Source organism: Nanorana parkeri, unplaced genomic scaffold (assembly GCF_000935625.1).
Source record: "Nanorana parkeri isolate BGI_ZX_2015 unplaced genomic scaffold, ASM93562v1 scaffold1158, whole genome shotgun sequence".
NCBI classification, from domain to species: Eukaryota; Metazoa; Chordata; class Amphibia; order Anura; family Dicroglossidae; genus Nanorana; species Nanorana parkeri.
This window is the reverse complement of record NW_017307426.1, coordinates 147,334-170,173: the sequence shown is the minus strand read 5'-3', so window position 1 is coordinate 170,173 and position 22,840 is coordinate 147,334. Positions and strand designations below refer to the sequence as shown.

Here is a 22,840-nt window from a genome sequence, read left to right as displayed (position 1 = left end):
AACTCACTGCCACAGGCGGTGATTTCAGCAAATAATGTGGAATTGTTCAAGAAACTTTTGGACGATTTCTTAAGGGACCGTAATATACAGGGGTACAGGTACTCCTAGAATGAGATCCTAATAGGTTGGACTTGATGGACTAATGTCTTTATTCAACCACAAATACTATGTAACTATGTAACCCACCCCCCCAGAAAAAACTAAGTGCTTAAAGAAGAATTCCGGACAAAACTTGTAACTCTTATAGCGGGGCTACCCCCACACTGTAAGAGTTATCTGCTCGTTTTTGTCTGTGCGGAAATAAAAATGCTATACTCACCTGAACTGCTGAGCTGGCGGTCTCCTTCTCCAGTCACTGAAGCCTGTCTCTTTCTATACTGCAGTTCCTCAATGTCCTCACGTCTATACACTGTATATAAAACATGATGATTTTCGGGGCCTTAGACCGCTGGAGAGGGAGAGAGAGGCTGGAAGGAACAGTCTAAGAGCAAGCCGGCTCTGAGTATAACTTTTTTTCCAGCACCAAGACAAAAACGAGCAGTTAACCCTTGAAGTACGGGGACAGCCCCACTGCAAGGGTTAACTAATAACGTTTTTTAAAAGCGTTCTGGGGTTCGGACTTTAGTTTGGCGCTTACTTTAAATCCATTTACAAGAGAACTATGGGGTAACCTTTTTTGTTCATCGTTCTCTTCAGGGTCACCGGAGGACATATACTAATGTCCTCCGGTGACCCACAACTATTGCCTGGTATATGCAGAGAGCGCAGAGCCAAGCCGCAGCCAGGACGGACCCAACAATACCCTTGACATCTACCTCGCCGGCTGATTGACAGCAGCCTCTGCCCATCTAGGAGGCAGAACCAGCTGTACCCACCCCCTCACCTGTCCATTCCTCCAGTCGGGGGTTGGAGGATCGGAGAAGGGGGATCCCTGCGGGGAGCAGCGACTGACAGTCACCACTCTCTGCAGGGAGATGATCGGGTAGTCAGTGATTAGCAGTATGTGTTCCGATCAATAGAGCCGACGCGTGACAGCTTCAGTGTCAGAGGTCGGCTTCCAATTATGGGGATGAGCGTTTTTTAAGGGCTCATTCACACAGCTGCAGAGAGGAGTGTATTTCTGTGGCCCTGGAATCACAAGTGTTTGCGCACAAGCTTGACTAGCCGCCCGTGCATATCAATGACAGGCTGACAGACGGCAGGTCAGTACATGTTCAAAACGCACATCCAATTGGTTATGCGCATACAGCAACAGATAAACAGCCCCGGACAAAGATAGCCTGTGCCCAGGGCCATGCAATGGGCAACTATGGATGCCACCGTGTATGTGTGTGTCTATAGATAGATATATCTATATACACACACACATGACTCCTGGCCACAGAGACATGCTCCTTGACAGTATGCGGCCCTCTGAAATAGACCCAAAATTACATGTCTATCTAAAATGACCCTATGCAGGGTGACAACACTGCTGTGTAAAGGAACAGCAATCATCACTCTACTAAAATTAGTGGAAACGTGTCAGATCAACAAAAAAATAAAAAACAGAAACCATTAATGCTAATGACAGAGTGCATCATATGAGTAATGTTTTATTCTGCGTTGAGTAATCGCAGAGCTGCACAATAACTGAAAGGATGCAGCAGAGATTGGATTACGATGTAAACAAAGCGCACTGACAACCATGCCAGCCATGAAAACACAACCAGCATGGACCCCCCCTTTCCACTGAGGAAGCGGGCTGGAGTGTTCACCTACTTCAATTGGCAGGGGGTACTTTCTGGAGGTGGCACATTTATATCCCCCCATGTCTCCCCTTTGGCTACTGAAGAGTTAAATGCTTCCCCTCAAACTTGGAAGAGCTGCCAGCCCCTGTGACGTCACGGGACCAAACACTTTTCCCGGGCCCGTTCAAATCAATGGGTGGCCGTTACAGTCCCCGGGAGAGAGCAGCCGAGGCCGGGCCCGCTTGACGCCACGCTCTCAGCTTTCCTGAGCCGCCCAGCCAGCTAGGAGCAGCAAACATGGCGTCTAACAAAACAAGCGCACAAAGCAAACTACACACTCACTGGAAAGGCAAGGAGCAGATCCTCCTTCCACTGACTGGGAAGAGAGTAGGAGATCGCACGTAAGGCACGGGGTTTAGGATACCGGATTGGAGGCCGTTACCTGCTGTCAGCTGAGCGATGGTTGACAGTGTCGTTAGCAGCTAATGGCGACTGATGGTTCTCCCTATGTGACCGCACACTGCGGCCAAAAGGCACGGATCCGACTACAAAGGACTTCCGCTCCAGGCTCCCTCCCCTGACCAGACGGCAGGAAGGGGGACCCGGAATCCCCCCGCGGCCTCCCTCTCCTCGGATCCGTTTGGTCACCCTGGTTCAGCTCCGGGTCCCGGACGGCGGCCGCAGCTCGGCCCAGATTCCTCCTTTGAAACAAACAATGCGGTTTCACCAGAGCGCGTGCCGCCCCTCTCCGTTGTGGAGACGTCAACGCGTCACGTGATGTGCGTGCCGCCATGATAGGTGAGGCACAGAGGTGGCTTGGCACGGCCTGTTACTGTGGTAACGCCAACGGAGGACCTGAAGCGACTGAGGGGGTTTTATATGTATAGAAGGCATGTTGTGCACGAGGAGTGAACCTTGTGTATCAGCAGCCATTCACATCTGAACGTTTGTCATGTGTTTCCCGACGTGTGACAACGGTCAACCCTTAAGTCCCTGGGCATTTTGACGCTGAAAGCCAAGTGCGACAAAACTCTTAATATTAGAAATCCCATTTATTTCTATGGCCCCTGTTCACACCTTAGAGTTTTGTCGCAAGCTGTAGAACCCTGGAAAAGGTTCATGAGCTTCTTTTGGGGAGATTACAGCACATTTAGCTGCATAGACTTCAATGGAAGCGCACACCAATGCATTTTGATCTGCTTAATAAAACGCATGGCTTTATGCGTGTCTAACACGTGTAAAAATAAATATGCAACACGCGCAAACCGTGTGAGGGGAAGATGTGCGTAAAAACGTGTTTTATGCACGGAAACACTGACGCCTAGGTGTGAATGGAGACTAACACTCACATTGGGGGGAATTTATCAAAATCTGGGGCAGTTGCCCATGGCAACCAAATAGCTTCTCTATTTTATTGTCAAAGCTTAAGGGGTTATTAAACCCTCGCATGTTTTTGCATATATCTGTTGCTAGCAAGTAGTAGATATATGCAAAACGATAGAAGTATTAACCCTTTGAAAAAGTTTTATTTTATCTGTGTCTCTGCCGTGCGCTCCCGTCTGAACATCTAAATATATCTTTGGCAGGCGCATGCGCAGTTCAGATGTGTCTCCGCCGCGCGCTCCCGTCCGAACATCTAAATAAATCTCTGACGGGCGCATGCGCAGTTCAGATGTTCGGCTGGAAGACGAGGAGAGACACAAGGTAAGTATATGGAGCAGCGTGCACCCGTACAGACTCCGTGGGACATGAGAGAAGAGGAGGACAGAGGAATCAGCGCTGGATCAGAAACCAGCAGGAAAGATGATCGGATTAAGATACATCATTTAAAGGAGAACTATGGGGTTAGGGCTTTTCCCCATAGTTCTCCAAAGGGTAACAGGACACAAACTAGCGTCCTCCCGTTACCCAAAGCTCAGTATACCGCGAGCTGCAGCTATATTGAGACGCCGCAGCTGAAACGGATCCCGACAATTATGTCTGGATCCACCCACCTGCGTGAGTGACAGCTGTCTCTGCCTATCTAGAGGCAGAGCCAGCTGTACCCTCCCCCGTCCGTTCTGCCAGTCAGCGCTGGAGGATCGGGGAGGGGAGAATCCAGTCCCTCCCCTGTCACGGCTCTCTGCCGGCACAGGATCCAGAAGTGAGCGAGCGCCGGTATGTGTTCGCTCACTTCCCGATCTACTGAGCCAACCTGTAACAGTTTCATTGTCACAGGTCGGCTCAGATTATGAGGCTGAGTGAAAATCACTCGCCTCATAATTCTCCTTTAAGGTAAGTCCCGACAGCAGGATTGGGAAGGGGGTAAAAAGTTTGACTTTAATGTCACTTTTACTGAACAAACGGAAGAGAGAAGCTGATTGGTCTCCATGCACGGCTGCTCCAGATTCTGTCTGCTCCAGTTTTGAGTGTTGTGGTCTGTAGCTTCAGAAAATTCATGAGTCTTTTCAGACAGAATCTTGTGTTTTTGGCCCCAAAGACTTAATTGGAAGTGCCTGAAAACTGTACATAACAATATTTGTGTGAGCAATTATGTTGCGCTTGGTAGTGAATAATCTTATTCTAATACGTCACCTCTCTGTGTTTAATTGTCTTAATTCATGTATTTAACCTTAGTGGAAACAATAATTCATATTTTTATGCTGTGTGATAAGCGAAATTAACGAATTAATTACAATGTGAAAAATTGAATAAATAAATAAATATGTGAACTTAGCCTGTGTTTTGTTCAATATTTTATCAAATAATTGTGTTTGTGATGTGCACAAATTCCCAGCAACATGTGAATAGTGGGGGGTATTGTGTGATTATGCTCTTAGCCTCGGTGCATATGTGTGTTAAACAGGAATTCCGAAATGATAGATTGGTCACATCACTCGATAGATTATCTCCAGTGAAACAACTATTCGACTCAGAGTTCTAGGAATATGTTCTAGGATTGAGCCAATCCTAGAACATATTCGATCGGTCTAATAAAAATTGCCATATGCCGGCCTCAGCCATCAGTTTGCAATGTTTCTATATAGAGCGCGGATTGGAGCTAAACCAAAAGTTCTTTCAATCAAAGAAAACAAAAAAAATCGAAAAGGATCAAAATGTCTATTACTTTGTATTCAGTCAATGAGTCCCCGAAACCTCTGTTGTCTACTCTCTCCTCCGATCGGTCAGCACACGGTCACGGTACCGGTGTCGAACGCCCTCCAGGTGCAGTCCAACCGAGGGAGGAAGAAGGGCAAAAACACAAGGGAGAAAGCAGATCTAAGTGTAATCACAGAGTCCTTTATTCCAGATAAAAAATTATCGCACTTACAAGATTTGTTGAATAAAAATAGCATATGGGTATAAAGGGCGCCCAGCCTTTGAAGGTCTTTTCCAGTGTATCAGCGAGGAAACAGCAGATCCCCTTGACGTGTTTCATCAATTGTAGACTTTTTCAAAAGGGTATACATGGTGCCCGGCTTCCTGACTGGGCAGAAAGTCGGCTACATGCCTTCTCTTCACCTAGTGACCAGAAGCATGGAAACGGCTTCCCTGGTAATCGGGAAGCCAGGTGGCGAGTCTTTACACGCCGGCTGGCTTCTCGGCTAATCAGTAAGCCAGGGGGCGAGTCATTACATGCCGCCTGGCTTCCTTAATGGGGCATTCGGTATCGGCGAGTACCGAAAAAAACAGTATCAGTGCATCCCTAATAGATATAACAAAACCTTTCAATAGTAAATTTAACAGACCAAAAGAGAGAAAATCTGTAAAATACATTGTAAGTTAAGCTTTACATACTTTGGGGTATGTAACTTACAGCTGAAATCAGCTACAATCAACTGAGAGTGGACTTGCTCTCTGGTACAGTGCCAGCAAGTGGCTAGGTGTTGTATTCCCCTTCAGACAACTTCTACATGGGGCCAACAATAAGCTAAATGCACAAAGTATGTAACATACACTTTTTCTGAAGAATACATTTCATTTCACCCTGGCCACACACAACCATCTAAACCTCCATTTCAAAGACAAAGTAGTGCTCAATACTTTACCTGGTCTTTTTTTGTAGGCCTTATTATAATAGTACTCCACAGTTGCCAGCATCTCCTACGTGGGTCAAAAAATTAAGGAAACTAGTTAAAATGTACAGACATTCCTCTCTTACCGACTTACCTGCTTTGCGACCACTCGCACTTACGAACGACCTCCGACCTTGCGTGTCAGCGTCAGTGCGACGTGTCGCCGGCGGAAGTGATGTCCTCCGTTCTTCACTGCGGGTCCCGGTAAGTATTTTATTGCCCGATGTACAGTACACTGTTCGGTACTGTACATCTGCAACACTATACAGTACTGTACTAATGCAGTACAGTACTGTATACAGTTCCTCACTTAACGACCAATTCCTTTAGGCCTGGTTCACACCTGGGCATTTTACAGCGCGTTCCTACGCGCTATAAAACGCTCAACATGTGAAAACCAATGATTGCCTACGGGCATGGTTCCCACCTGGGCGTTTTACAGCGCGCAGGAACGCGCTGCAAAACGCCCTACGCCCAAAGTAGTACAGGAGCTTTGGGGCATATTTGCCGCGCATATCCATTAGGATACAGCTGGCTAGCCCTCGGAAACGCGTTTGTCGCGCATTTTTTTAACCGCGAATCACGGTAAAAACATGCGGCACGAAACGTGCGGCAAACACGCATATTCGGTACGCCTAGGTGTGAACCCAGCCTTAATGACCTGGTCGTAGGAATGGAACTCGGTCGTTAAGTGAGGAATACCTGTAATTACAGTTAAAATGTTACACATAAGACCGGATTGTCTTTCCTAAACAACATTGCTGAGGAACAAAGTCAAACATAAATAGGCACTAGAGTGGAATTTGGGGCAGTATGTTACAATTTGCCCCAAAAAACTAAGTGAGGATTCAAGTTCTGGAAAATAAGTATACTGCAGCCCTTGACCACCCTTGCACAAGGATGGGAGACTTTTCCTAAGTGATGGCTATATTTGTACAATTTTCATGTCACAGAATGATAAGGGAAGCCTATCTTATAATACAACGTGAAATGAGACACAAATTGGGGCACAGGAGAACTTAAATTATATTGGTTACGATAACACTGGGAATGACCATACTGGGGTCTATTTCTGATATCAATCAACAATTTGAAAAGAGAGAGCGCAACATTTTAAAGGCATATGAATATCACAAGGTACTTGCCCACAAGTCATCCAGCTGGCATCTGCCCATGGCTAAACTTGCCCAGCAGGCCTCACTACATTAAAATTAAAATGTCATGGCTGCTCCCTGGGAAGCATTAGCAGACACTTACTGTATTATCTGTAGGTTGGATTGAAGACATGGTGGTGCTATGGGGAAATGGGTACAATCTCTTGCAAGTTTATTTGGAAGTGACAGATTTGTGCTGATTTTTTGTTACTGGCAGTATCTTTGTGAGGGCTTATGTATGTTGTCAAGAAACAGTAAAATGGTCTGCCAATCGCATATGGTATTTGAAGGGATATATGATCACATGTTCATGAATTGTTACATTTCTTTTTTTTTTTTTTCTTCTTTTTTTTTTTATCGAAGCCCGTGGACGTGCATCAAACTTCCCCCTGTGAACAAAAAAAGTGAACCGTGAAATCACAGCACACAAAAACGTGCACAAGGGTGCAAGGTCCTTCGAAAGAAGTGACCTACTTTCCCGACCCCCCGGGGCGCAAGGCTCCTGACAGGGTTTGAGACTGTTGGTCCACCAACCCGGAGGCCGGTGGACCCATTTCCTTCAGGCACCTGCCGGAGCGGGTCCCTCACAGTACTAGGCAGGGGGGATCTCCCGAAGAGAAACCCCCCTCCTGGGTGGGAGGAGACAGAGAACCCGTAGGAGGCACAGAATCTCCTCCCAGCATCCGGAATAGGTCCCGAAGAAAACTGCACCTTCAGCAATCTGTGGGTCAAATAGTAAAATAAAAAAGTGCCAATCGTGCATGAAGTGCTTAAATAAATCTAAAGTGCCAGTGCACCACTCTGACAGGCCTTAGGGGCCGGAGTGCAAAAATATTGCCCCAGACTAGCCATAAGGCCTGTCTTGGAGGCGAAGTGCAGAAAATTGCAATGTGGTGTGTGACCAAGTGAACAGTGAGTCATGTGGGGTCCCATACCCCAGTGACTTTCTGCGCACCCCTGGGACGCCACCCCCAGGGGGCACAACACCACGGGCTTCTGCCGCCCCCCAACCCTCTAGCCTCGACCAAGCTTTGCACCCATTCTCTCAGGAGGCATTAGCACCTTCAGAGCCTCCTGCATACAACTGGGGACAAGCCCGGCATAACCGGACCAGAATCAACCCAGGAGGAAAGGAGGCCCCTCCAGTACCCACCAATCCCATCAGGGAATACCAAGCATCCTGCCCGTCAGGAGGCTCAATGCTCTTCTTCCCCGAAGACTGATAAGAACAGATACTACACTTGATCTTAGCCAAAAGGCCGAGAAGCGATGAGTTGTTACATTTCAACAAAGTCTTCTGATTTTAGTTTCTGTCTGCTTTTTACTTTTAGGCTGGGTTCACACCTAGGCATATGGAATATGCGCGTTTCGTGCCGCGCGTTTTTACGGTAAAAAAACACGCGACAAACGCGCGTTTCCGAGGGCTATCTGGCTGTATCCCAATGGATACGTGCGGCAAATACGCCCCAAAGAAGCTCCTGTACTTCTTTGAGCGTAGGGCATTTTGTAGCGCGTTCATACGGCCTGTAATACGCCCATGTGTGAACCATACCCATAGGAAATAATGGGATTTCGGTGTTTGAGCGTTTTGCAGAGCGTAGGAACGCGCTACAAAACGCCCAGGTGTGAACCGGGTCTAAGGGATCTTTATTATGCTTTTGATGCTACGTTGCAAAGCATGCTCTGGGGAAAAAATGGTTTGCGTTAATTTTTTGCATCACTTTAAGATAACATTGTCAGGTTGACAAGGGCACAAATTAGCACAGTTGTGACTTTTTCACAGGTTTGCAATTGCTAAAGATGCGAATTACCTTGTGTTCGCTCATGTGAGCATTTAATGCTTGTACAGTGAGCGCACATGTCATCCAGATTATCCGATATCATTGTTGCAACTTACAATGCAGGCAGTGTTTGCGTATCAATGTAAAATTGGCCATGAGTGGCTGTATGCAGGGATATGCCAGTATGCGCATAAACACACACATATAGCATACAGGTTGTCTGTGTTCTGGGAATAAGCCCATATGCTAGTTGCACACAGCCATTCAGTTCAATGTGCAGCTGTACACAGCACCTGTTTCCCCTTAGTGCAGAGAAAAGCCCACGGTTTACATTCCAGACAAATGAATGACGTATATATTTTTTAATTTTCTCTTTTGTAATTTAACTTCTTGGAGATCTGATACACACCCCTCCATACAGCTTTGGAGCAAGACAGATCACTTCTACTAGTGATCTACTGTTGGCTGCAATCAGCCAGCAATAGATCATTATATCAATGATCTGCCGCTGTATGGAGAGGCTAGGCAAAGCTATTACAGCTACACAGATGTCACTGCACTCCCAATGTAAATACAACCCAGACACGTTGTTTTTACTTTCACTTTCACCGTGCTCCTATGGAGTTCTCTGTAAAAATATGAAAAGCCTAAGAGCTAATCATTTCTTGGGCTTAGCGTTGACAGCTGGCAGTTCCATCTTTCACTCCTGCCGGAACCCACAGGAGCCACTGATTCCAACTGATGTTTTAAAACAGCGCTGTCACTACTATATTTAGGCCACCTGATTATCTCTACTATATTTAGATCCTTTTGGGATATATCTATGTTCATTACAAACTTTAAAGACTTGTTCACAAATAAAAGGTATTCAGAACATTTTCCCTATTCTAATTGGTCTCACACAGGTTAAAATAAATCTTTGATTGAGAATGGCAAGGAATCTTTTGTACCTGAGGAAGGGCGTGGACCACATAGCCAGGACACTGAAAGTCCAGAGGGTAGGGGAGAGCTGATCCAGTCCTGTTCTGCCTCTCCTTGAAGAAACAGATCATTTGTTGAAGTAATTTGTTGCTGGAGAGCTGCATGGGCGAGCTGGTTTATGTCTCCAGTAAGGCCCCATTCACACTGCGCGATTCGCAAATCGCGCGTTTGTTGCACGATTTGCATTTTGCGCGATTTGTCGTGCGATATAGCGCAAATGCTTGCAATGAGCAAGCTTGAATCGCGGCTAAATCCGCTCCAAAAAGGGTCCTGCTGTAGCGACGCACGACCCGCGACAGCAGGACCCTTTGCCCCATTGAGAAGCATTGGAGAGCGATATCGCGCGGTAAATTGCCGCGATATCGCGGGAATTACCGCGCGATAAATCGCTAAGTGTGAACGGGGCCTAAAGTGATCCCCCATTAAGAGGAATAAAGTGTGTATGTATAATGCATTGGGGTAAACTACCAAAGCTAAAACGTTTAGGATGAGGAGCAGAGACACCTCTAACAATAATGCTCTGGGAGAAGTGGGGGGAGGAATACATGAAGGGGGTGCAAAAAAAAAAAATACATGTTATTTTATTCCTGGAAGACTCATGTGAGCTGATAACTTCCTGTGCTGTCTGTCTCTGCTGACTGTTATCACTTAGCATTGTTGTTAGCTGTCTCTGTGGACTACAACCCCATGCTATGGAGAAGAGGTGAGGGGAAGTTGTTCTGTAGTCTAAAACGCTTCCTGTACTAGGGTGACAAAGCTACTCCTTCAAAAACATAGTACTTTGAAGGAGGGTTGTTATTCTAGGATAGGAAGTATGTTACTGGCGACATCACCAGGTGAAAATTAAGAAATGAAGCCTGAAAAGAGGAAACTAATGTAGAAAACACATTTAAGGACTGATATAGGACTGATATGCTGCAATATTCTTTATTTATTCTATATTGTTCTTGGGTTTAGATATGCTTCATTGAAAGTCATGATGGCATTTTCTATACTTAGGGTATTTGTTTTGAATATAAACTATGTTTGAACATCAGCATTAGATAAATGAAAATATACATAGTCCTCAAAATGTTTATTTTTCTCCTTTTTTAGCATTTTAGCTGAGATCTCTCAACTCTTCCGTTTTACAAGACTGAGAGACAACTGGCTTTACAACAGCACTTTACCCGTCTCATGGTTTAATCTTCATAAAATCAAAGAACATTGTATCTTCAAGAGCCAATAGAAATGAACTTTTATTTTTTTATTGGGATTGTAAATGGATTTCTTGTTTGATGCGTGTATTTTATGAACATTTATTCTAAAAGAAACTGAATTCAATTTCACTGGAATTGTACGCAGTTAACAAGACACAAACAGTCTAAAATGTTTCACTTTGGACATGTGCAATGTCATCTTAACTGTTGGACTTTGAGAAGCTATTATTGAATTGTAGAAAGACAAAGAATAACCTTGTTTGAATTCCAAGGAAATCATTTTTATGGGTGCTTTTAAATATTAATGCTTTCATGTACAGTGGTCACTGAAGCCTAGATAGCCAAGTCAAAGATTATTTGGGTGATTCTTTAACATAATCATTAAAGGTGAGTAAATGTTGCAAAATGTTGCTGAGTTGAATGTCATCCGAGAGTCTAAAATTCAATAGCAGTTACTTTTTCAGAAGCTTTACTTTCTGGTTTTCTGGGTGAATGTTGACTGAATCTTAAAAAATAAAACATGATTCAATGTATGCGCTTTCTTTGTCTGTGAACACTTCCTATTTCCTGTCACATTCATTTGGGAATTTCAGCAAGTGGCCACACAGCAGGCTGAGCCTGATGCTTCTGCCTCTCCTGCTGATGTACATCTGTGACTGCTAACACATTTGGGGTCACACAGGTAGATATTAACAACAAAAAAAAGAAATATGCTAGCATACCCAGGGGTGTGGAAATTTTGAAAAAAACTACTTTCGGGAAACTTCTCAATCTGCCTGGCGCAACTGGATTGCCATTAGACAATAATGGTACTGCCAGCGCGATTGGCGGTGGTGTGCGATTCTGTGACCACCCTGCCAGCCACACGGTTTTGTGCACGATTGCTGTGCTGTAATGGATTGCCCACTCTGCTCACACACACAGAATGCCTCATGCATGCATTTATTCGCATGCAGATGATAGGGGTTGGTTTTAAATTTTTCTGATTTTATTTAACTTTTTTTAATTTTTGCTTTGTAGTATTTTTTATTATTTATTTTTTACTTTATCGCTTTTTTTTTTTCCATTTGTATGTATTTCCATTTTTAATTGTTATATATTTTATTTTTAACTTTTCTCACTTTATTGCTTTCACACAAGGGGTAATAAGCCCTTGTGTGATAGCTTTTGGAGGTGACAGGTTCTCTTTATTGACCCTATCACTTCCAACCCAGGAGTTCTAGCACAGTACTGTGCTCGTTCTCCTGTGACAGGAAGGCTGCATTCCTGTGTCACTATTCAGACGGAGCCGAGAAGCGTTCTCTACTCTGCTCCGTGCTGTCTAACCTAATTTGCCGTGGTCACTGATCCCCCACAAGAGGGGGGGACCCCGAAGACCATGGCAAAAAAGGAAGCCCACTTGCAGAGAGAGAGGCAGCCGGGGGGCAGTACACGGCAGGCCGCCGGAGATAGAGAGAGGGGAGGGAAGGAGAGAGAGGGGGAGTGTGTTTCAGGCAGGTTACAAGTGATTTTTGGACGGCTGTACAGCCGTTTAAAATGACTTGTACAAAACAGCTCCCACACTACATTTAGCCGTGCTGCTTGCCCGCAGCCAGGCTAAATGTAGAAAAAAACTACTCGTCCGGTGCCCGAAACTGCCTGTCCCGGACGTCGGGCGATAGGAATTTCACACCCCTGATACTTTTGCCCAGGGGATTGCCTAGATGCAGCAATTTCCTTTGTGATCAATTATAAAGCTGTCCCACAAAGAGCAATTCGGTAAAACAGCAGTCATTCACAGTTCCTATTGAACCAAATCGCAACAAAACAATGTTTCTTTTAATCAATCCATTCCTTTACTTCTTGCTTGTGGAGTAATATAGTTATTTAGTAGCATAGTTCATTTTTAGGGTCACTGTTTGCACATCCTGACCCATGTCAGTACCAAACCAATTTACTATGTGATGCATAAGCCTTATTAAATAAACAAAAAACTTCCTTTACCTTCTCTGAGTGAAATGCTCATTCGTGTCTTGTTCGCTCTCCCTCCCAGACACCGTAGTTACTGTATATACTCACCACCAAAATTAGCAAGTGTAGGGACTCATATTCATGCTACTCTGTGCTGATGCTTGGTGAGGAAAGCTAAAGAAGAATTCTGCTTAATCAATTGCTGGTCTTGGTTTGAAGGCCGCCACTAGCCTGTAAGAGGGGCTGAAGATACTTAAAGTTTGCCGTCCATCTGGCCTACAAAATTTGCATTAGCCTATGATGTTGAGAGTCCACTGAAAAGATACTAAAAAGGTTGGGGGGGGTGTCAGTGTTACACATGGACTTTGATAAGTATGTGGGGACAGCTCCTACCCGAGGCTCCTGACACCCTAGAAATCCCACGACACCGTGAACAGTTATAAAAGCAATCGACTCTATTCAATGGCAGCTGCATGCTGAAAAAAAGAGAAATCTTTGATGCCAACAGCAACAAGTTCCATAATTACAAGTAGAATCACAGTATTGCTATTAGATCATCAACAAATGTAACATAGCAGTTCACTTTGCCCTATCTAGTAATCTATCTGTAATCTAATTCCCAAACTTGACCATTGGTGAGCTCACAAACCTGCATTGGGTCCCTGCAGCAATGCACATTAATAGAATTATTTTCAAGGCACCAAAGTAGCAATTGATGTACTGTCTCTTTATTATATTAAACACTGAAGAAAAAAAATAGGTGTGCGGCACCTTTAAAATAATTAACCTTAGAAGGGGCGCATGCACGCAGCTGACCAAGATGGATGCTTTCTAATCAGCTCAGCGCCAGACCGGGAAGACAACGGGTCATTATAGCTGATAGATGTTTGTTTGTGAAAATGAAGCTGCCTATCGGTAGCCATCTACCGCCGCACGACTGCTTCCACAATTGTTCATACTTCAGCGGAAAAAACTAGGGAAGCTGAGTCAGGCCATGCTACAAGAGGCCTTGGGATGTGTGGCGCGCAAGTTGGATCTGACACCTGTAGACAAGGACTCATGGGCATCTAGTGATCCTCCAGACCCGCTTGATGGGGAACCGAGCCCGACTCCAACAGATTCGATAAACTCACAATCCTTTATGGCCCAATTTGAAGCCACCCTCCATAAGGCCTTAAACCGAGTCTCCAAAGAGATCACCACCCAACTTATTAAAGAGATTCGTCATATTGGCAGTCGAAATTCTACGTTGGAAGTCTGCTGTAATGATATCACTACGGTGATAGATGGCCACGAGGATGAATTAGAACAATTATGTTCCATGTATCTTTCTCTGCTCATTCAATTGTAGGATTCCGAGAATCGCGACTGCAGATCTAACCTGCAAATCTGCGATATCCCTAAAACGGTAGTGGATTTGCAAACTAGAGTGATGATATTGTTCCAGGAACTTGCACCTGAACTGGCCATTTAGAGACTGGAATTTGAATCACAGATGGCCCACCACATAACATTATTGTGCGCCTCCATTGCTATCATACCAAGAAACGCTTGTTACAGGCTGCAAGAGATGTTCCGTCCCTTTGATTTAAAGGTTATCCATATCAGCTTTTTTCGGATCTCTCGCCAGCTACTATTGCCCGTCAAAGGGAGTTCAAACTGGTGCTACAGGTTCTCCAGGCCAAGCGTATTCGGTATTGCTTGGGCTTTCCATTCAAGCTGCAGTTTTTCTATGATGGAAAGGCGTACATGTTTACTACAGTGGATGATCCCCATAACTGCTACACCTCCTCAGCCGCATGGATGCAGCTTCGGTGGATGGGGCCCCTACTTCTTCTTTGGATGGTAAAAATACTTTGAATGCTCATTCTTCTGGGCTGCTATATGCTCCTCCGGCCAATACCCCGATGAGCCCGAGCTCTCCTTCCACTTCGGCTGATGTGGGTTGAAAACCCGTAGGGATTCCTGGCTTGCCTTCTATTTTGCACCCTAATATGAGTGCTTCTGTTTGACAGTTTACAAGTTCGAATGGAGTGTCGCAATGTTATATTGCTTGTTGGAACGTTGCTGTTTTTGGAACTTTCTGGACTCATGTTATCAAATTTTACCATGTTGTTTCCTGTCACGGCCATTTCTTAACGGATCTTGCTGCAGATTGTCACCTTTATCTATTCCTGACCAAATTCTCTTTGACTGCGACTTACACCATGTCTGAATTTCTGGCGAGACCATTTTCGAAGCAATATTACTAACTAGCTGCCCTCAGACTGCCATATATTTTCTGTATGTTATAATGGTTAATGTTCTATAGTAATGCGAATACCCTTCATACCTATTGCCTAGGTGTGACTCTCCCGTGGAACCTTTAATCTCATCGCTTGATCGTTGGATTAGTCTTCTCATAATGGGATGTTATAATAACTCTCCTACTGTGTTTTTGATCATATATTATATACTGGATCTGGTTGTCAGGTGACTTTCCATTAGGTCTTATGAGAGTGTCACACCTCACGTGTTGTTTTAATTCTTTCGCTTTTTCTATAGTTTTTATTGCTATCATTACCATTACTGGTGTTATTTTGTTACCGATACATACTGAGCTGACCATGTTTCTCACTCACTTATACCAGTGCCAGGCCCGTTCCGGTTCACCACATGTGACCCCACAATTCACTGCCTCTGACCCAGATTCCATCTGGGGGCTTGAAGAGTGAACGCTACCATAAATTTCTGGCCCGTGTCCTTAATTCCTTATTTCTACGGTGAACTTCCCTGATAGGTCTCCAGGCCCTTTCTGTCTCTCCTTTTTCTTACGTTTCTCTGGTCTTGCCCACTACATCTTGTCCTTGACTTCCATTTACAACTCACTCTTCTTTTTTTAAATATTCATTTTTTATTAGTTTTAGTCATATAAAATTTAACCTACAGTATTGTACATCAAGGTACGGCTAACAATCAAACAATAATAATTTCCATAACCTTTCATTCATTTCATACATGACGAATGAGGTTATTTGTTCTTATAGATGAAAAATTACATAAAAAACAGACACCAAACAACACAAAATAACAAGAATATAAAGCAAAAAAAAAAAAGACAGAGGCGGGAGAAAGGAGGGGGGGACGTCCGGAAGTCCTATCATGGGTCCCTTGAGAGTGCCTTGGCATCTAGTTTAAGGGCTCTAGATCTTCCTATTCTAGCCTAACATGGCATTATGTGCAAATTTTTCACCCACGTCCTTTTCAATTAATTACTAGGTAACATTAACATGTAGCTATTCTATCCTGTATCCTGTAGATCCCAGATGATCGTATAAAGTTGTTCCACGGTTGCCATATTGATTCAAATTTTTTAAAGGTGTCCCTCTGAATGGACGTCAGTTCCTCCATCAATCTATAATATTCTACTCTATTATACCATTCTCTCATAGTTGGGATAGAAGTTTTATTCCAGTATAGTGGTATCAGGGTCTTTGTGGCGTTCAATAATATAGGTACCAGCGATCGTTTATAGACCGTGGTCGGAAGGTCCGTAAGATGAAGGAGACATATCGTCGGACTCATTGGTACAGCAACAGTGGTAATCCTTTCAATCTGGTCTACTATCTGAGCCCAATAAGATTGAATCATAGGGCAGGCCCACCACATATGTATATAAGTACCGGTGTTGCCACAGTTTCTTCAACAAAGCTCCAACTTAGTACAAGACATTTTTTATATTCCGTTCTGGTGTATAATACTGTCACGTACCTGGTAGAGAGACTGAGTGTTTGAGGAGGCTTCTCTTGCACCTCGTGTCTTGTGGCCTTTGAGGATGGTGACAGAGGCCAGGCAGACACTGAGTGGCATGAGTGCTCAGGGAAATCCAGAAATCCAGGTCACAGCAAGCCGAGGTCAAAGCCAGGCGGTCAGATGAAGTGTCCAAAGGGAGAAGGCAGAATAATCCAATAAACGGTCTGAGGTCAAAAAGGCAGGCAGCAATCAAGGAAGGTTGATGAGACAGAAAACAGGTCGAAATCCAGGAAACGGTGATATTCAGGTCAAGGCAGGAATCAGGAGACAAACACAAACAGGAGCTGATAAGACAATCCAGCAACTACTGAGCATGTGCCCTGGGTTTAAATAGGGACGTGAGCTAATCAACTCAGTCACTTCCTGTGCGCCCTTTTCCGCGCCATAGACGCGTCACTTCCGGTGCGCCATATGGTACGTCTTTCCGTGGGGAAGATGTGCAATGCGCATGCGTGAGCATGTCCTTGGGGCATGCGTGGAGCGGGTCTTTGCCACATGCGTGGAGGAAGTCTTTGCCACATGCGTGGAGCGGGTCTTTTGCTGACAAATACCATTGTGCTACAAATCGGAACATTGTGTCGGTCACCAAAGTGCTGATAGATGTATTAAAGTTGAGGCTGAGTAATTTTTGTTTCTGCACATCCGTCCAGGTGGTCCCCAGCTCCTGCTCCCATTGTTTTAAATATGGTGGAAAAGAATTAGATTGGTGTTCTAGTAAAACCTTATAAAGTTGAGATATCCCATGACGTGGGGGATCAAGGAGGGAAAATAATTTTTCCAAAGGTGTAAGGTCAAAAACTGTATATAGTGGTCTTGAGAGTGAAAAAATAAAGTGAGACAATTACCTATGTCTCCACGTGTCAAAAGGGTGAGTCCCCCATTGTCCTCTAAGATATTCTAGTGAACGTGGCCTATTTCCATCACATACTTGAAAAAGTTTTAAAGTGGAATGAGTCGTCCATTTAAGGAAACCTGTATTGTGTAATCCGGGTGAAAAGAACAAGTGATCAGTCACTGGCATTGTAGGTGAGTTATATTGGCCTATCAGCATATACTATCAACATATAGTGAATTCCATATAAATAAGGTTTGACGAGTGAGAGGAAGTTAAAGGGTGTAATTTCCAATATTCCTGTGGTATCCAACAAATAGTTGCTATAGTTTGAGCAGCAAGTGAGTTCTCTAGTTCCACCCATCTTTTAGTTTTAGTATGATAATGCAGGTCCAACATTCTATTAAGTGCAACAGCTAGGTAGTAACAATTAAAGTCTGGTAATGCTAGCCCTCCCTGACATCGAGTCCTCCTAAGAACTCCATGGGAGATCCTAGCGGGAGACCGTTTCCAGATATAGCGAAGACATAGGCGGAGACAACATGACCCGGTGTGGAAATATTTTAAATTTTGGATTTTGAGAGGTTGATTTTAAAATTTGATATTTGGCTGAAAGATTCAAATTCTTGTAGCAGTGATGGCAACGAGATCTGGGGTTGTCGAATAAAAAAAAGAATATCATCTGCGTAAGCGGCTAGTTTATGTTCTGTAGTACCTACTGTAATACCTGAGATATTACTATTCCATCTTATAGAAGTAAGAAGAGGTTCTAGTGTTAGAGCAAATAATAATGGGGATAATGGGCATCCTTGGCGTGTGCAATTATATAGAGTGAAATTATTTGAGAGGTGACCATTTACCTTAATTTGGGCCATGGGATTATTATATAGGGCCATAATCCCTGTCAAAAATCTAGGTCCCATCCTACGGCTTGAAGGGTGGCCCTAAGATAGTACCAGTCAACTCTATCGAACGCTTTTTCTGCATCCGTAGACAGAAACATGGTATGATTAGAAGAAGAAGAGGCATGATGGATTAGGCTAATTGCTCTCTGGGTACTATCTCTAGCCTCCCTGCCGTGAATGAAACCTGTTTGATCTGGTATTATTAAATGGGGCATCAAGCTACTAAGTCTATTGGCCAGGACTTTAGCATATAATTTGATATCTGTATTAAGCAATGATATTGGCCTATAGCTGCTACAAGTAGTTAAATCTTTGCCCACTTTAGGGAACACTGATATATGTGCGTGTGGAGTGGATGATAATGGTGAGTCTCCAGTGAGGAGGGTATTAAAATATTTACGTAGGTGAGGGAGTAAACTGTGTTGAAATGTTTTGTAATATTGTAATGTATAGCCATCTGGCACTAGACTTTTCCCACTTGCCATATTGGCCATAGCCTGCTGAATTTCTTCTACACTTATAGGAGGATTCCAAGGTCTCCATACAAGATTTAGATATGGAAGGTAATGAAGTTGATGCTAAATAGGTCTGAATACGAGTTAAGTGTTGATCTTTAGTTTGGGAAGTAAATTCAGATCTCATGTGATATAAATATGAGTAGAATTCTTTAAAAATATTAGAGATAGAGGGTTATGTATGCACCATAACATCCTGTTTAGTTTTCATTTTTGCCACAAACTTTGTACTTTGTTTATCCTTCAACAATCTAGCGAGGATTTTTTCCGGTTTATTACCCAATTCGTAAGAGCGCTGGGAGAGGTAGTTAAGATATCGCTTATATTTCAAAGATAACTCAGCTTTTCCATCGCTTTTGTCAAACCGTAAGGGCCGAAGCTGTCAAGGTCCCCTTATGGATCTGCTCTAGTACAGCAACTTTTGTTGAAAGTTCTGTCACTTTCAGAGTATGCTCCTTTTTACGAGAACCCTGGGAGATGAATGTTCCCCTAATTGTGGCCTTATGAGCCTCCCAAACGGTGCCCGGTGACACATCTCCCTCCGCATTCTCGGAAAAAGAATAATAAAACGACTCTCTTCTAACTTTTCCCCTTTTCTTCCTTTCCTTTTTCTGACTCTCCGTTGCCTCTTATCTTTTTCTCCCTCCCTCCCTTCTTTTTTCCCCCTCATTTCTACTAATATTTCCCCTTATTTCCACTATGTTCTTCAAGGTTGTGTATAGACTTGTGCGCCGTCAAAAAATGTTTCGTTTCGGGACATCCGTTATTTCATATTTAGTGTCCGAAACTCAATTCGGATTCGTACGAAATACGAATTTTCGTTAGTTTCGGCACATTTTCGTAACTTTACGAACATTCGTTATGATGAAGTTAAAAAACAAAAATACCTTTGTTAATATTGGAGTCGATGTGGTAGTTGTTTTTTTATCCGAAATACGAATTCCGTTAACAGATTCCGGATCCGAATTTCATATGTCGGATAAAAAAAATTACCATCAACTCCAATATAAATGTACTGCTTTTTAACTTCAATATAACGAATGTTCGTAACAGAACGAAAATACGTCAACGGAATTTCGTATTTCCTGCCTGTATTGTAATGCAACTGTCAGCAGCAGAAGAGAAAACCTCTGATTGGTCAACCAAACAAAATACTAATTCCGTTAACGGATTCCGTATCCGAATTTCGTATTTTAAAAAAAACTTACCATCAACTCCAGTATATTAACAAATGTACTTTGCTTTTTAACTTCAATATAACGAATGTTCGTAACGGAACAAAATTCCGTCATCGGAATTTCGTATTTCCTGCCTGTGTGTTGTAATGCAACCCTCAGCAACAGCAGATCCGTATTTCGGATTAAAAAAAAAAATCTTGTCATGTTGTTCAACCTCATTTACAGGGGTAATATTAGTTCCTGTTTCAAAGAAATTCGGATCCGAAATTCGTTAACGGAATTTCGTATTTCGGATATAATTCGGAAACTGCAATTCGGATGCTTCTGAATTTACGAATTTCAGGAAAATTCGTATGAATTTCGATTCGTAACAAAACGAATCGCACATGTCTAGTTGTGTACAAGGTCTCAATTAACGGATAAATCAAACGATAAAACATAGAGGTGTTCTGGTCACCTTCCGCCACTCTGTTTCCTTCCTTTGTGTCAAAAAGATCAAGGATCCGGAGGGCAGGTATTTGATTATGGTGGGCTCCACAAATGATAACCCAATTACGCTAGTACTATGCTCCTAATGCTGGACAATTGGGTGTTTATCACATCTATTTCAAGTAGTTGACTTTCATGCAAAGGGGACCCTGCTGTTATGCGGAGACTCCAACCTTTTGCTGTACCCGCAGATAGATCGCCATGACCCTTAAAACCCGGCAGCTCCCTTGATTGACTAAGCAGTTCTGATCCCTTTTGGCCCATTACCAACAAGTGGATTCATGGAGATAACTCCACCCAACCAAAGCACAATACATCTATTATTTCAACCCTCATAATACCTTTTCAGGTATAGATCACATTTTAGTGCATTCCATTTCCCTTTCCAAGGTATCCTCAGCTTCGATCCTTCCTGTTCCATGGTCTGATCATGACCTGGTAAATTTGACCTTTGGCCTCTCCCTTCCCTGTGGGTGAAGAGAGTGCACAGCATCTCACTTTTCACCCTTTGGTCAGCTCTCTCCCAAGCTCCGGCCACTTCCTTCTCTTCATGCCCCCCCTCACCCCAGCAGCCTCGGTGCAAAGAAAAAATTAATAATTTATTTTAAAATTATACTTACCACTCCAGCCACTACTATCTCTGTCCTTGCATGCAGCCCGCCATTGCTGCAGCTCCGCCTACTGAAGAGAAAAAATAAAACCTTCCTGTCATTATGCAGGAGGGTACCAAGTAGCTGTTTCTGTATAGGGGGGGCCTGGGCCATACCAAGGGGTGGAAATTATTAGACTATAGAGCAAAAGGTCCTTGGTTGTGGCCTGGGCCCCCGAAGCTGCCTGAGACCCTTGCATATGCATCGACAATACCCCTCTAAAGGCGCCTCTGCTTGGCCCCTCACTCAGAACATCCCAACCCCCCTCCGCCTAAAGAATGGAATATGCAGACAGGTGGCAACACTCCACAACCCACTGAACTCATGGCTGTGACCCACTTTTGAGTCGCGACCCACTAGTTGAGAACCAGGGCTCTAATAGATTACTTTGCTCAAAACTCTACCTCAGTGTCCTCCTACATGGCAAATTGATCCAGTTGGCATCTCAGGCCAAAAGTAAGAAAGAGTTTTGTATCAAACAATTGGAAACTGAATTCATGACAGCGGCACAGGCTTTTCAATTTGACCATTCTCCTGACAACAGAACTCGCTTATTTCATCTTAAAACAGAGCTCAATTTATCTCTTACACATGTGGCTAATGACTAAATACGATTGACTAAGCACAGATTTTACCTCAGAGGGGATAAGCCTGATACTTTGCTGGCACACAGACTGAGAGATGATGGTTCCAGACGACCTCTGATAAAATTGCTCCTTAAAGTGCCATTAAAGTCACAACCTCCCCCCCCCATGCTGCTTTAAAGACTTACCTAAAATCATCTACTTCTTTCCAGTGGTTTTCAGGAGTCCCTCCAGCGTTGATGCTGGCCTCTGACCCAGCACTGACTGCTGTGTCTCCCTGTCCCACAGACTCTGTGCGCGTGCACGCTGCCAGGCTGCGTGTATTGACTTACCATGTTTGTCCTCTTCTTCCAGCCGAATATCTCTACTGTGCATGCGCCCGCACCGTGATCCTTCACAGCCGCTCGAGAATCTTTAGATCTTTGGACGGGAGCGAGAGACGGGGACACATGTAAGTAATAACCTGTTTGGCTTTTTTTTTATGTTTATGCATATGTCTACTGCTTGCTAGCAGTAGACATATGCAACAAAAAAGGTTTAATTCTACTTTAATAGAGGAACATTGACAGCTAACCCAGTTAAAATACTACAGACCTTTCGAACTTACCTTTAGGAATTATATTGTACTAAGGGTTCTTATGACCACCTTTTTTTCCTCACCTTAATCTTCCACGACTTTCAGTGGGCGTTAGTGATTTGATGGATGACTCTATAACTTCGGAAGAAGTTTTGAGAGCCATAAAACAAATTAAATTTGGGAAAAGACCTGGCCCAGATGGCATCACTGCCCCTTATTATAAAAATTTTGCGGATATCCTTGCCCCACATATGGCTACATTGTGGGAGGGTGGCCACTTGGGGACAGACTCTCTGTTGTCATCCATCTGCATGATCCCAGAACCAGGTACTGACCATACTTCCTGGACTAATTTCTCACCCATATTGTTCATCAATATTGACCTCAAATTACTAACAAAAATTTTAGCCAATAGATTCCATTCCCCGTTGTTGAGTTTGATTTCCAAGTCTTCGGAGAATCTCCTTA

The 22,840-nt window shown here is 43.8% G+C and overlaps 1 protein-coding gene across 4 annotated transcripts in view; it reads right to left on the bottom strand.

Moving 5' to 3' along the window:
• The window catches only part of BRD1 (bromodomain containing 1), a 69,520-nt gene extending 67,041 nt beyond the window's left edge, over positions 1–2,479 (bottom strand). For all 4 annotated transcript variants that reach the window (XM_018568236.1, XM_018568238.1, XM_018568237.1 and 1 more), the window contains exon 1: positions 2,173–2,479. The gene's annotated coding sequence lies outside the window, so the exon portion shown is untranslated. The remainder of the gene's footprint in view (positions 1–2,172) is intronic.
• Between the last annotated feature and the right edge of the window lie 20,361 nt (positions 2,480–22,840).